Here is a 12,027-nt window from a genome sequence, read left to right as displayed (position 1 = left end):
GGTGACCATCCTGTTGTCTACCCCTGGCAGGACAATCCTATGTTTTGCATTCTTTTATAGTAAGAGGCACATGTTTCTTGTAAACACTCATATTTTATTTATTTCTCTCAACTATCTCATAGCTAAAATTGAACTTTATTATATAGTACTTAGATATCTTCTGAAGATCAAACTAATATTTTATTAACATGCACTGTATTTCTCTATACTGCAGTATCCCAAGAACTGTGCCTCCCTTTCTTCCTGAACCAAAGTAGGAAGAAAGTTTTGCAGTACAGAATCCTGGTCAATGTCCACATCTGAGATGAGCAGCCACAGGAAAAAAAACAGATATTATCCCAACAAATATGCAATAAAATAACTTTTCACATTTTCAGTTTCCTAGGCATATGTAGTGCTTCATAAACCACTAATCACCAACAGGCTGATGCAATACATAGTGCTCAGCTGAGCACACTGGTTAACCCATGGCTGGACGAGCGTTTTGGACGCACATCCACAATGCTTTATGCTATAAGGGGATTAGTGCATCCAATTCCCCCCCCCCCCCCCCCCAAAGCTAATAGCGCTCATTACATCCAATTGCATGTTGATGAGGCTATTAGCTATTCTCCCCGATGCAAAAAAAAAAAGTGTGTGCCCAAAGTGTACATTTTTAGCAGCCCAAAAAGTGTACAGAAAAGCAGGAAATACAAAATAATGCTTTTCTGTACTTCCTCTGACTTGATATTAAATCAGAGTAACAAAAAGGAGGAGAACCTTTTAAAATAATTTAAAACAAAAAGTGTGCTGGCAATCATGTTAGGAAAGGGATGTTCGTAGTGCCTCCTTTTTACTGTGGCAGCCGTTTTAAATATTAAATCAGGCACCCGGGAACAGTCAATTGGTGCGCTTATTATGAGCGCCCATTTTCCCCGCACCGATATTGCATTGGCCTGCAAGGGAGTATTTGATTCTGACACTTTCAAGTCACTACAGTAAATTAAAAGATGGTTTTACAAAAATGTTTTTCTCCAAGGACAAGCAGATGGCAGTTCTCACAATTGGGTGACATCATTCAATACAGCCCAGCCCAGAATTTTTATGTCAGCGTTTCTAGAACATTGTGTCTCACTGGCCATGCCTAGCATGCCAACATACCCTTCAGTCTCTCTTTTACCACAAAATCTTACTCATGGTTCTTCACTACTAGTGCTGTTTTTTGTTTTTTTTCCAAGGAGGATCAAATGTTGTGGGGCCCTCCAGTATTGTTTCTTCCTTCTGTCCCAGTGGTTTCCCTGGGTGAGTTTTTCAGTCATTTCTTAAATTTTTGTTCTGCTTGATGTGTAAACAAGTTTAGGGGTGCAGGGATCTGTCTGCTACAGGACACTCCCAGCTGCCCTCCTACCTTACTTGCAATCCTAAATCAGGAAACAGCAATGTATAGTCTCCTCAGAAATAGACTTTTATTTGTCAGATTTGGCATGATATAACATTTAGAAAATAACAATTCCTGTCTCTAACATCCTGGTCACTAAGCATCAGTTTTCCCTAAAGAAAATTCTGTACCATGGGTGGGGACAGACATGCCATAAACCTTAGCCTGCTTAATATATTAACACTTATGGCTAACTTATTTACCCCTGATTCCAACTTCAGGCGATAGCTCTGTTCACCTTTGAAGCAGACTCTGGCTGGAGAGCTGGAGAATGTGTACAGGGAAGGACTTATTTCCTGGGCTTGGACCTGTCAGAGCAGGTAGGCGGTCTTGGAAGGAGATTTGCTTCTGGGACTGGCCGGTTGTCTGGGTTTGCTCTTGCCCCTCATCATCTGATACCGTGTCACTCTCCGCACCTGAGCAGGCACCTGCTCTCTCTGGACTCCATGCCACACCTAGTCTTCTTCCTTCTTGTTAGCAGGGAGTGCTGATCTGCTTCTGGCCCCCTCTTGCTTGCAGGGATGCTTTGGCACAGCTTCTTGCTTTCTCAGGATTCACTCTCTGGGTTTTCTCCCAGGGTTTGTGCCTGTTTTCTCCTTTTCCTCCTTCAGGGGTTCCTTTGCTTCAGCTTTTTCCTCTCATTGGTTTCAGGGTCGCTCACTCCAGGGGGTCCATTGCTTCAGCCTTTCTCCTTTCTTTTGCTGTGACAGTGCTTGGGACCTGTCAGTTTCTTGGCTTTCATGATTCATATTTGGTGCTTCAGTGGTAAACATGAGATATCTCCCTACAGGTGCCATTTGACATTGATTGTTGCCACCATCATGTTTGATTTTGTTTCCCTTTTTGTTTGATCGACCATGTATTGTGGGTTCCAGCGGTGCACCCAGTACACCAGGGCCATATCTATCATATATCTTCATGATAGATATATCCTGTGCTTGGGGGCATTGATTGATGTCCAGGGGTGGCACAAATGTGCAACCATGACCCCCAAAAAATGTCTTTCCCTACTGGAACTAATGGAGAAGCACTTTGGGTGCCGGAAGTCCAATCCATCAGCATCAGCCGAGTGTCTGTAGGGACCGCAAGAACAGGCCATCGTCTGATTCTTCACATTCAATAAAGGTAATGGGTTATGCCTCCTTGATGTCAGCATCAAGGAATTGTGATACTGGCCATTGAAGGAAGCAGAAAAAGCATCAGCACACAATGCCAGGAGTGAGGATTGTTCAGTGACTGCCAAGAATCCCCCTAAGCAATCCCATGGAGAGGAGAGCTCATCTTCACAGAAAGTCTGGCATTCACGCCAATTTCCATAAGTCCAGATGTCTGTCACCGATACTCCTCTCAGTTCTGAGGAAGATGTGCCCATCCCTCCTTCCAGTTGGGGTTGGCATCGGCTATCTTCAAAGAGGAGTTGGACAAAAAGATCCAGCAGGCTTTAAAGAAGACTCTGCAAGGCCTTGGATGCCTTGACATCAAGGGCACCAGGACCTGCACCATCCATCTTCAAGTTTCTGTTTGAGTCCCTTCAGCTGCTCCATGTATGCAGCGGTGCCAGGGCCAATACTGGTTCCTGAAGAGGAATTAGGATTGATACCCACAGCCCTGCTGGTGATTATCAGTCTATTGGGAGGGGAAATATTCCCAGGGTGCCAGAACTCCATGGGATCCAGGCCAAAACAACCAAGTGTACTCCTCTCTGAGGCCTTGGCTGAGGATGAGGCATCATTGGAATACTCAGAACTGGCCTACCAGTCAGAGTTTGAGTCTGAATTCTCATATGATATGGCCTCTAAAGAGATGGCGTCTCCTCTATGACCTCTCTCCTCCCCCAGAAAGAAGAATGTCCCCTCCTGAGAACCTCTTCTTTAGTGGTTTTGTCCAGAAAATGGCAGAGGCAATTCCATTTACTTTGCAGACAGAGGATGAAACCAGAACTAAGATGCTGGATATGCTCCAGTTCCCCTAAGTAGGTCGTGGCAGTTCTGGTCCAGGAGATGAGATGAGGATGTAGGAGAACCTCCCTCTCTGTGGCTGCCATTTACAGGAAAGCAGACACAGTTTATCTCATCGTGAAAGCTCCTAGATTTGAAACAAGGCAGCCATTGCACCAAGCTGTGGTGGTTGAATCCTCTCTCAAGAGGGTCGAGAGGCAAAGGACTCACTTCTTGGTGCCCCGGGGACGAAATCTCAAACTCTAGAAATTCCCACATATTCTTCTACCAGCTCTTTTTGTATGGCCAATATATGTGGTACCTGCTAAAGCAAATGCAGGAGGTAGCCAAGAAGCTTCCTCAGAAGGAGCAAGACACCCTCCAGTCTAGTGGACAAGGGAATGGAGTGTGGAAAACACATGATCTGCAAAACCTTAAGGGGCGGATTTTCAGAGCCCTGCTCGCGTAAATCCGCCCAAAACCGGGCGGATTTACGCGAGCAGGGCCCTGCGCGCCGGGAAGCCTATTTTACATAGGCCTCCCGGCGCGCGCAGAGCCCCGGGACTCGCGTAAGTCCCGGGGTTCTCGGAGGGGGGGCGTGTCGGGGGCGTGTCGGGGGGCGGGCCCGGGCGTCGCGGCGTTCCGGGGGGCGTGTCGGCAGCGTTTTGGGGGCGGGTACGGGGGCGTGGCTACGGCCCGGGGGCGTGGCCGCGCCCTCCGTACCCGCCCCCAGGTCGCGGCCCGGCGCGCAGCAGGCCCGCTGGCGCGCGGGGATTTACGTCTCCCTCCGGGAGGCGTAAATCCCCCAACAAAGGTAAGGGGGGGGGTGTAGACAGGGCCGGGTGGGTGGGTTAGGTAGGGGAAGGGAGGGTAAGGTGAGGGGAGGGCAAAGGAAAGTTCCCTCCGAGGCCGCTCCGATTTCGGAGCGGCCTTGGAGGGAACGGGGGGAGGCAGCGCGGCTCGGCGCGCGCAGGCTATACAAAATCGATAGCCTTGCGCGCGCCGATCCGGGATTTTAGTGGATACGCGCGGCTCCGCGCGTATCTACTAAAATCCAGCGTACTTTTGCTTGAGTCTGATGCGCAAGCAAAAGTAGGCTGATCGCGCTTCTTTTAAAATCTACCCCTAAATGTTTTAAAAATGACATGCCATGGAGACTGATGCCCACATTTTCATCTAGATGCTACCACTTCTATTTCTGTCCAGACAGATATCCTGATCTATAGTGAGATCATGGTTCAGTGTGAAATACGTCTACAGATTGTTTCCTTCAGGAAACAAGTGACAGAACTCAGTGAAGAGGTGATGAGATTCAGAAGCATCCAAGAACATGAGTACTTATCGAAGCATCAAAGATGGAAAACTCAAGTGGAGGAGAAGGTGTAACTGGACCTTGAGATGACAGCTGGACCAAGATTACTATGGCTAGCAGACCCTACACCCTGACTCTGGTTTCCTTTGAGCTGAAAAAGCGGTGTGCAAAGTGAACATGAAGTAAGAGAAACTATCCCAGGATGAGAAGGAACCAATACATGAAGACCCCCAAAGCTGCAGGCTCAGCAACCACTGCCCCTAGGAGGGTGGTGACTTGCTTCTGATGGACATGGAGGCATCCAGTGTGCTGTCTGCCAGGTGCCAAAATCCAAGATGCTAGAGATTGCCAAAAATCCTCAACTCTATTGACTACTATCTGATGCTGCCTATCCATGTTGGCATGAATAGTACAGCCAGGTTCCACACAGATTGTAGCATAAGTGACTTCATGGCTCTGGGAGATAGGAAAAAGTAGTTAGATACACAGGAGGTATTCTCCTGCATCCTCCCAGTCAAAGATAAAGGCCCAGGTAGAGAAGCTTACATTCTAGAGATAAATGAATGGTTGCGTTGATGGTTTGTCGAGAGTGTTTTGGCTTCCTGAACCAGAGAATGATGTTTCTAGGACTGCTAAGTACAGATGGGAGCCCACCTGTCATGGAGCACAGTGTTTTCCAGCATAGACTAGCAAACTTACTGAAGAGGTTTTTAAGCTAGAATGATCAGGGCTAGTTGAGCACAAAAAAACAGGGGAGTAGCTTGCTTGATACGGCGGTTACTATCCCAAACCAAATTAGCCTGATACTTCACTTTCAATGATATCCAGCATAGTTCTCTGCTTCAATGGCAGGGGGAATGATGAAAAAATCTCTGCTTCAACGGCAGGGGGAATGATGAAAAGATGATTTATATTCGGACAACAACCAACAAGGACTGAGTTGCACAGGCTGGATAAACATGCATGGGGAGTAGCTTGCTATGACGGCGGTTACTACCCCTAAACAATTAGCTAGATACTTCACTTAGATACAACTCCAGCACTGATACTTCACTTAGATGCAGCTTCAGCACTACTAACTACATCAATGGCGGGGGTGGAAGGGAAATAGAACAAAAAGTCACTTATAAGGGACAAGAGAAAAAGATAAGTATGGGAGAAAAAAAAGTGAAAGCTTGCTGGGCAGACTGGATGGACCGTTTGGTCTTCTTCTGCCGTCATTTCTATGTTTCTATTTTTCTATAATGCTTGTATACAAATGGGAAAAAAGGGAAATATCTAGAAAAACTATGTACACTAATGCTAACAGTGTGGGAAATAAAGTCCAGGATCTAGAGGTAGTCATTGAAGAAGCTGATTTAAATGCAGAGGCTAACCCAGAGAATTGGTATACAGAAACTCATGACTGGGATATAGTTATACAGGGTTACAATCTACTCAGGAAGCAAGGAAGAGAGGAGGCATTGCATTGTATATAAAAAATAATATTAAAGCAACACAACTGCAGTTAATTTGGAAAGAGGGAATGGAATATCTATTTATATTGGTGTAATATACAGACCTCTGTCACAGACAGAGGAGATGGATAGAGATTTAATTGAGGATATTCACAAAATTACATCGAAACATAAACATAGAAATGATGGCAGAAAAGAACCAAATGGTCCATCCAGTCTGCCCAACAAGCAAAAGGTAGAAGAGGACCGGAAGACTCAACAGCATACTGTTCCCAGCATCCCCTGGGAGAGGAGTCCAGAGGTCACCGCAAGCGATCCAGGGATTGAACTCCACAGCCCCAGCTTCAAGAGGCACTGCTCCCAGCATCCCTCGGAGGAGGAGTCTAGAGGTCACCACAAGCAATCCAGGGATTGAATTCCACACCCCCAGCTTCCAGAAGCCCCGCATCCTTTGCAGTAGAAGAGGAGAATCTCAAATCCTTCAATTCTTTGACTGAAGATCAATTTAATGGTGGTTAAAGAGGATTGGTAAGTATAGCTTTGGGAAATTTTTGGACTTATAAAAGTTTGGAGAATGATGAAATAGTGGGATATATTCTTTAGAGTTTGTGTGTGTCTGAAGTAATAAGCAAGCCAGAGATAGTTAATTCTAGTTTCTGCTTTCCCACTCACTCAACCCTTGATTTTTAGGCAAGAGACAATTTCTCATTAAAAATCAATCAGGCTCTTATCTAAATCGTACTATTGTACCAGCCCTTATTGAAAGTTTAATCATACACTTGTAGGACACTAGCTGATTAATTAGTAAATTCACCTATAAATTTAAAGTACTCTAATTCCAACTCCCTTGGTATCCTAAACTTAACTGGAAACTCAATAAAATTAAGATGAAGGCAGCAGGAGGGGGGCTGTCCAGTCTTTTGCATTGAGTGTCACATGTATGATTTTTTACCCGCCTGTGAGAGATTGTATGTGTGCACTAGGTGCAAAGAGCTCCTGGCTCTCAAGGGAATGAGTACAATCTCTGGAGGCTAGAGTAGCAGACTTGGAGGAGCTGAGGCAGACAGAGAGGTACGTTGATGAGACCTTCAGGGACATAGTAGCCAAGTCCCAAATCCAGTCTGGCAGCCCCAGTGCTGCCAGGGATCAGAAAGGTCTCCCAGTAGGCGAACATCATCCTGGTGTAGCAAGAAGTGGCCCTATAGCAAGGACCTGCTCTCCAGGTGATGTATTGTTCTCTTGCACTGAGGACAAGTCTCCCAGGATTACTGCTCATGAAGGAAGGGTTAGGCCGGCCATCATATTTGGGGGATTCAATTATTAGAAATGTAGATAGCAGGGTGGATGGTGGACATGAGGACCGCCTGGTAACTTGCCTGTCTGGTGAGAAGGTGGCAGACCTCATGCATCACCTAGATAGGATTATAGACAGTGCTGGGGAGGAGCTGGCTGTCAAGGTACATGTGGGCACCAACAACATAAGAACATGTGGGAGAGAGGTTCTGGCAGTCAAATTTAGGATTTTAGGTAGAAAGCTGAAATCCAGAACCTTCAGGGTGGCATTCTCTGAAATGATTCCTGTTCCACGTGCAAGTCCCCAGAGGCAGGCAGAGCTCCAGAGTTTCAATGTATGGATGAGACGATGGTGCAGAGAAGAGGGATTCAGTTTTATAAGGAACTGGAGAAACCTTTGGGGAAGGAGGAGACTTTTCCGAAAGGATGGGCTCCACCTTAACCAAAGTGGAACCAAGTTGCTGGCACTATTGTTTAAAAAGGAATTAAAGCAGCTTTTAAACTAGAAAAGGGGAAAGCCGACAGTCACTCAGCAGTGCATGGTTCGGAGAAATGTATCCTTGAAGGATACTAATGAAACAGGAGAGTTAGGGCATCCCAACAGAGAAGTTCCAATAAAAGCAAATGTAGTCCATGTGCCTATATGTAAAAAATCACCCGAGCTAAAGATTTCCGAATTATCCCTAAGAACTGAAAAGCAGGTTGTTAATGCAAGCAAAAAACACACTTTGAAATGTCTGTATGCCAATGCCAGAAGTCTAAGATGTAAGATGGAAGAGTTAGCGTGTATAGCAGTAAATGATGAGATTGACATAAGTGGCATCACACAGACCTGGTGGAAGGAGGATGAACAATGGGACAGTGCTATATCAGGGTACAAATGATATCTCTATGATAAGGAGGATCAACTTGGCGAGGGTGTGGCACTTTATGTCTGGGAGGATATAGAGTCCAACAGGATAAAGATCATACAAGAGACTAAATGCTCAGTAGAATCTACATGGATAGAAATCCCATGTGTATTGGGTAAGAGTATAGTGATAGGAGTATACTACCGTCCACCTGGACAAAATGGTCAGACAGATGATGAAATGCTAAGAGAAATCAGGGAAGCTAACCAATTTGGCAGTGCAATAATAATGGGAAATTTCAATTACCCCAATATTAACTGGGCAAATGTAACATCAGGTCTTGCTGGAGACATAAAGTTCCTGGATGAAATAAATGACTGCTTCATGCAGCAATTGGTTCAGGAACCAATGAGAGAGGGAGCTATTTTAGATTTAATTCTTAGTGGAACCCAGGATTTGGTAAGAGAGGTAGCGGTGGTGGGGCCACTTGGCAATAGTGATCATAACATGATCAAATTTAAACTAATAACTGGAAGGGGGACAATAAGTAAATCTACAGCTCTAACACTAAATTTTCAAAAGGGAAACTTTGATAAAATGAGGAAAATAGAAAAAAAAATGAGGTACAGCTGCAAAGGTGCAGTCCAGATGTATTCCATGCATTAAGAAAGCTTGAAGGAAGGCAAAACGATTACCGGCATGGTTAAAAGGTGAGGTGAAAGAGACTTTTTCACCAAAAAAAATCCTTCAAAAATTGGAAGAAGGATCCATATGAAGAAAATAGGATAAAGCATAAACATTGTCAAGTTAAGTGTAAAACATTGATAAGACAGGTGACGAGAGAATTTGAAATGAAATTGGCCATAGAGGCAAAAACTCATAATAAAAACCTTTTTAAATATATCCAAAGCAAGAAACCTGTGAGGGAGTCGGTTGGACCTTTAGATGATCGAGAGGATAAAAGGACTCTTAGGGAAGATAAGACCATTACAGAAAGACCAAATGAATTCTTTGCTTCCGTGTTTACTAATGAGGATGTCGAGGAGATACCAGTTCCAGAAATAGTTTTCAAGGGTGATAAGTCAGACGAACTGAACCAAATCACTGTGAACCTGGAAGATGTAGTAGGCCAGAATGACAAACTAAAGAGTAGCAAATCACCTGGACTGGATGGTATGCATCCTAGGGTACTAAAGGAACTAAAAAATGAAATTTCTGATCTATTAGTTAAAATTTGTAACCTATCATTAAAATCATTAATTATACCTGAAGACTCAAGGGTTGCCAATGTAACCCCAATATTTAAAAAGGGCTCCAGGTGTGATCCGGGAAACTATAGCTAGTGAGCCTGACTTCAGTGCCAGGAAAAATAGTGGAAACTATTCTAAAGATCAAAATCGTAGAGCATATAGAAAGACATGGTTTAATGGAACACAGTCAACATGCATTTGGCCAAGGGAAGTCTTACCTAACAAATCTGCTTCATTTTTTTTGAAGGGGTTAATAAACATGTGGATAAAGGTGAACCGGTAGATATAGCGTATTTGGATTTTCAGAAGGCATTTGACAAAGTCCCTCATGAAAGGCTTCTAAGAAAACTAAAAAGTCATGGAATAGGAAGCGATGTCCTTATGTGGATTACAAACTGGTTAAAAGACAGGAAATAGAGAGTAGGATTAAATGGTCAATTTTTTCAGTGGAAAAGGGTAAACAGTGGATTGCCTCAGGGATCTGTACCTGGAACAGTGCTTTCCAATATATTTATAAATGATCTGGAAAGGAATATGATGAGTGAGGTTATCAAATTTGCGGATGATACAAAATTATTCAGAGTAGTTAAATCACAAGCGGATTGTGATGCATTGCAGGAGGACCTTCAAGACTGGAAGCTTGAGCATCCAAATGGCAAATGAAATTTAATGTGGGCAAGTGCAACTTGTTGCATATAGGGAAAAATAACCCTTGCTGTAATTACACGATGTTAGGTTCCATATTAGGAGCTACCGCCCAGGAAAAAGATCTAGGCATCATAGTGGATAATACTTCAAAATTGTCGGCTCAGTGTGCTGCAGTATTCAAAAAAGCAACAGAATGTTAGAAATTATTAGAAAGGGAATGGTTAATAAAACAGAAAATGTCATAATGCCTCTGTATCACTCCATGGTGAGACCGCACTTTGAATACTGTGTACAATTCTGGTCGCCGCATCTCAAAAAAGATATAGTTGCGATGGAGAATTTACAGAGAAGGGCGACCAAAATGATGAAGGGGATTGAACAGCTCACCTATGAGGAAAGGCTGAAGAGGTTAGGTCTGTTCAGCTTGGAGCAGAGGCGGCTGAGGGGGGATATGATAGAGGTCTTTAATTGGGATGTAAATCGGGCTTCAAACGATTGAAAATATCGGACGATATTTTCAAAATCGTCAGAAATCTGGGGCTCCCCCAAAACGATAGGAAAACCCCCACGATATTGATCGTGGGGGTTCTCTTATCGTTTTGGGGGAGGGCGGAAAAAACGGCACATAAAAATAACCCCTAAACCCACCCCGACCCTTTAAAACAAATCCCTTGGCTTCCCCCACCCTCCCGACCCCCCAAAAAACTTTTTACAGGTACCTGCTGGTCCAGTGGGGGGTCCCTGGAGCGATCTCCCACTCCCGGGCCGTCGGCTGCCACTAATCAAAATGGCGCCGATGGCCCTTTGCCCTTACCATGTGACAGGGTATCCGTGCCATTGGCCGGACCCTGTCGCATGGTAGGAGCACTGGATGGCTAAAAGTAACCACTTCTGTTATTTTCCTCAGTGGGGTGAGAGTATCCCCATTGAGAGAGAGTAAACCTCTCACCCTGGATTCATTGTTCTGTGGGAAAAGGAGGATCTTGGTCAGCATTCAAGATAAATAAAAATCTTCACAGGAACAATGAGAAGTGAGTGTCAGGTGCCTGTCCAGAGGTAACCAGACATGTGGAAAAAGAGGAGAGAAGCGGAGAGCTTCCCATCTTGTACTCTGTATCTAGTGATTCAGGAGGGAAGTAGTGTGTGCAGGAGGTATTCAAGAATTTTGAGGTTCAGTTACCAACAAGGAGGCAAGGAGTCTAGCATTCATCCAAGGGAGCTTTAAACCCCAAAACAACAGGAGTGAGGGGATTTATGGAGGTATTACCAGTTTTTTTTGAAGGGGATTATCTATAAGGGTAGTAACAATACTAAAATGTACAAACAGAACTCCAAATAAAAGCAAATCTTGGAAGCCACATTGTCACTCAAATAGTTTAATATTTTATTATGAGGACTACAAATACTAGAATTACAACACTAATCTGATTATAGCATATGATTATACAGAAATTTAGATATTTTTCATTCACTAGAGATTGTTAGAAAACTGTTTATCCGTGCATTGTCATACAATAGAACTGACTGTCAACTGGCCAGACTGCTTCCTGTAGATCAGTTGGGTGAGGAGGTCAGATGATCAGTCTGCACGATACTTGCTTCATGATAGTGATTATGACACCTGTGCAGTTCTCTTTTGTCATTTCATGTCTTATACCTTTTTGGCAGCATGTCCGACAGTCATGGTTGATGCCATCATCAATCACAAGTCCATTGCGTACCTTCTGGATAGTCACTATAACTTTCCACTCAAGATGTGTTTTGTCTTAACGAAGAGATTGACTTGTGTCTCTCATTGTCTCTCAGAGTGCTGCAGCAGTCAAAAAAGCAAACAGAATGTTAGGAATTATTAGGAAAGGAAT

This window comes from Rhinatrema bivittatum, chromosome 4 (genome assembly GCF_901001135.1).
Source record: "Rhinatrema bivittatum chromosome 4, aRhiBiv1.1, whole genome shotgun sequence".
NCBI lineage: Eukaryota > Metazoa > Chordata > Amphibia > Gymnophiona > Rhinatrematidae > Rhinatrema > Rhinatrema bivittatum.
The sequence above is the reverse complement of the archived record's forward strand: the minus strand, read 5'-3'. Positions refer to the sequence as shown.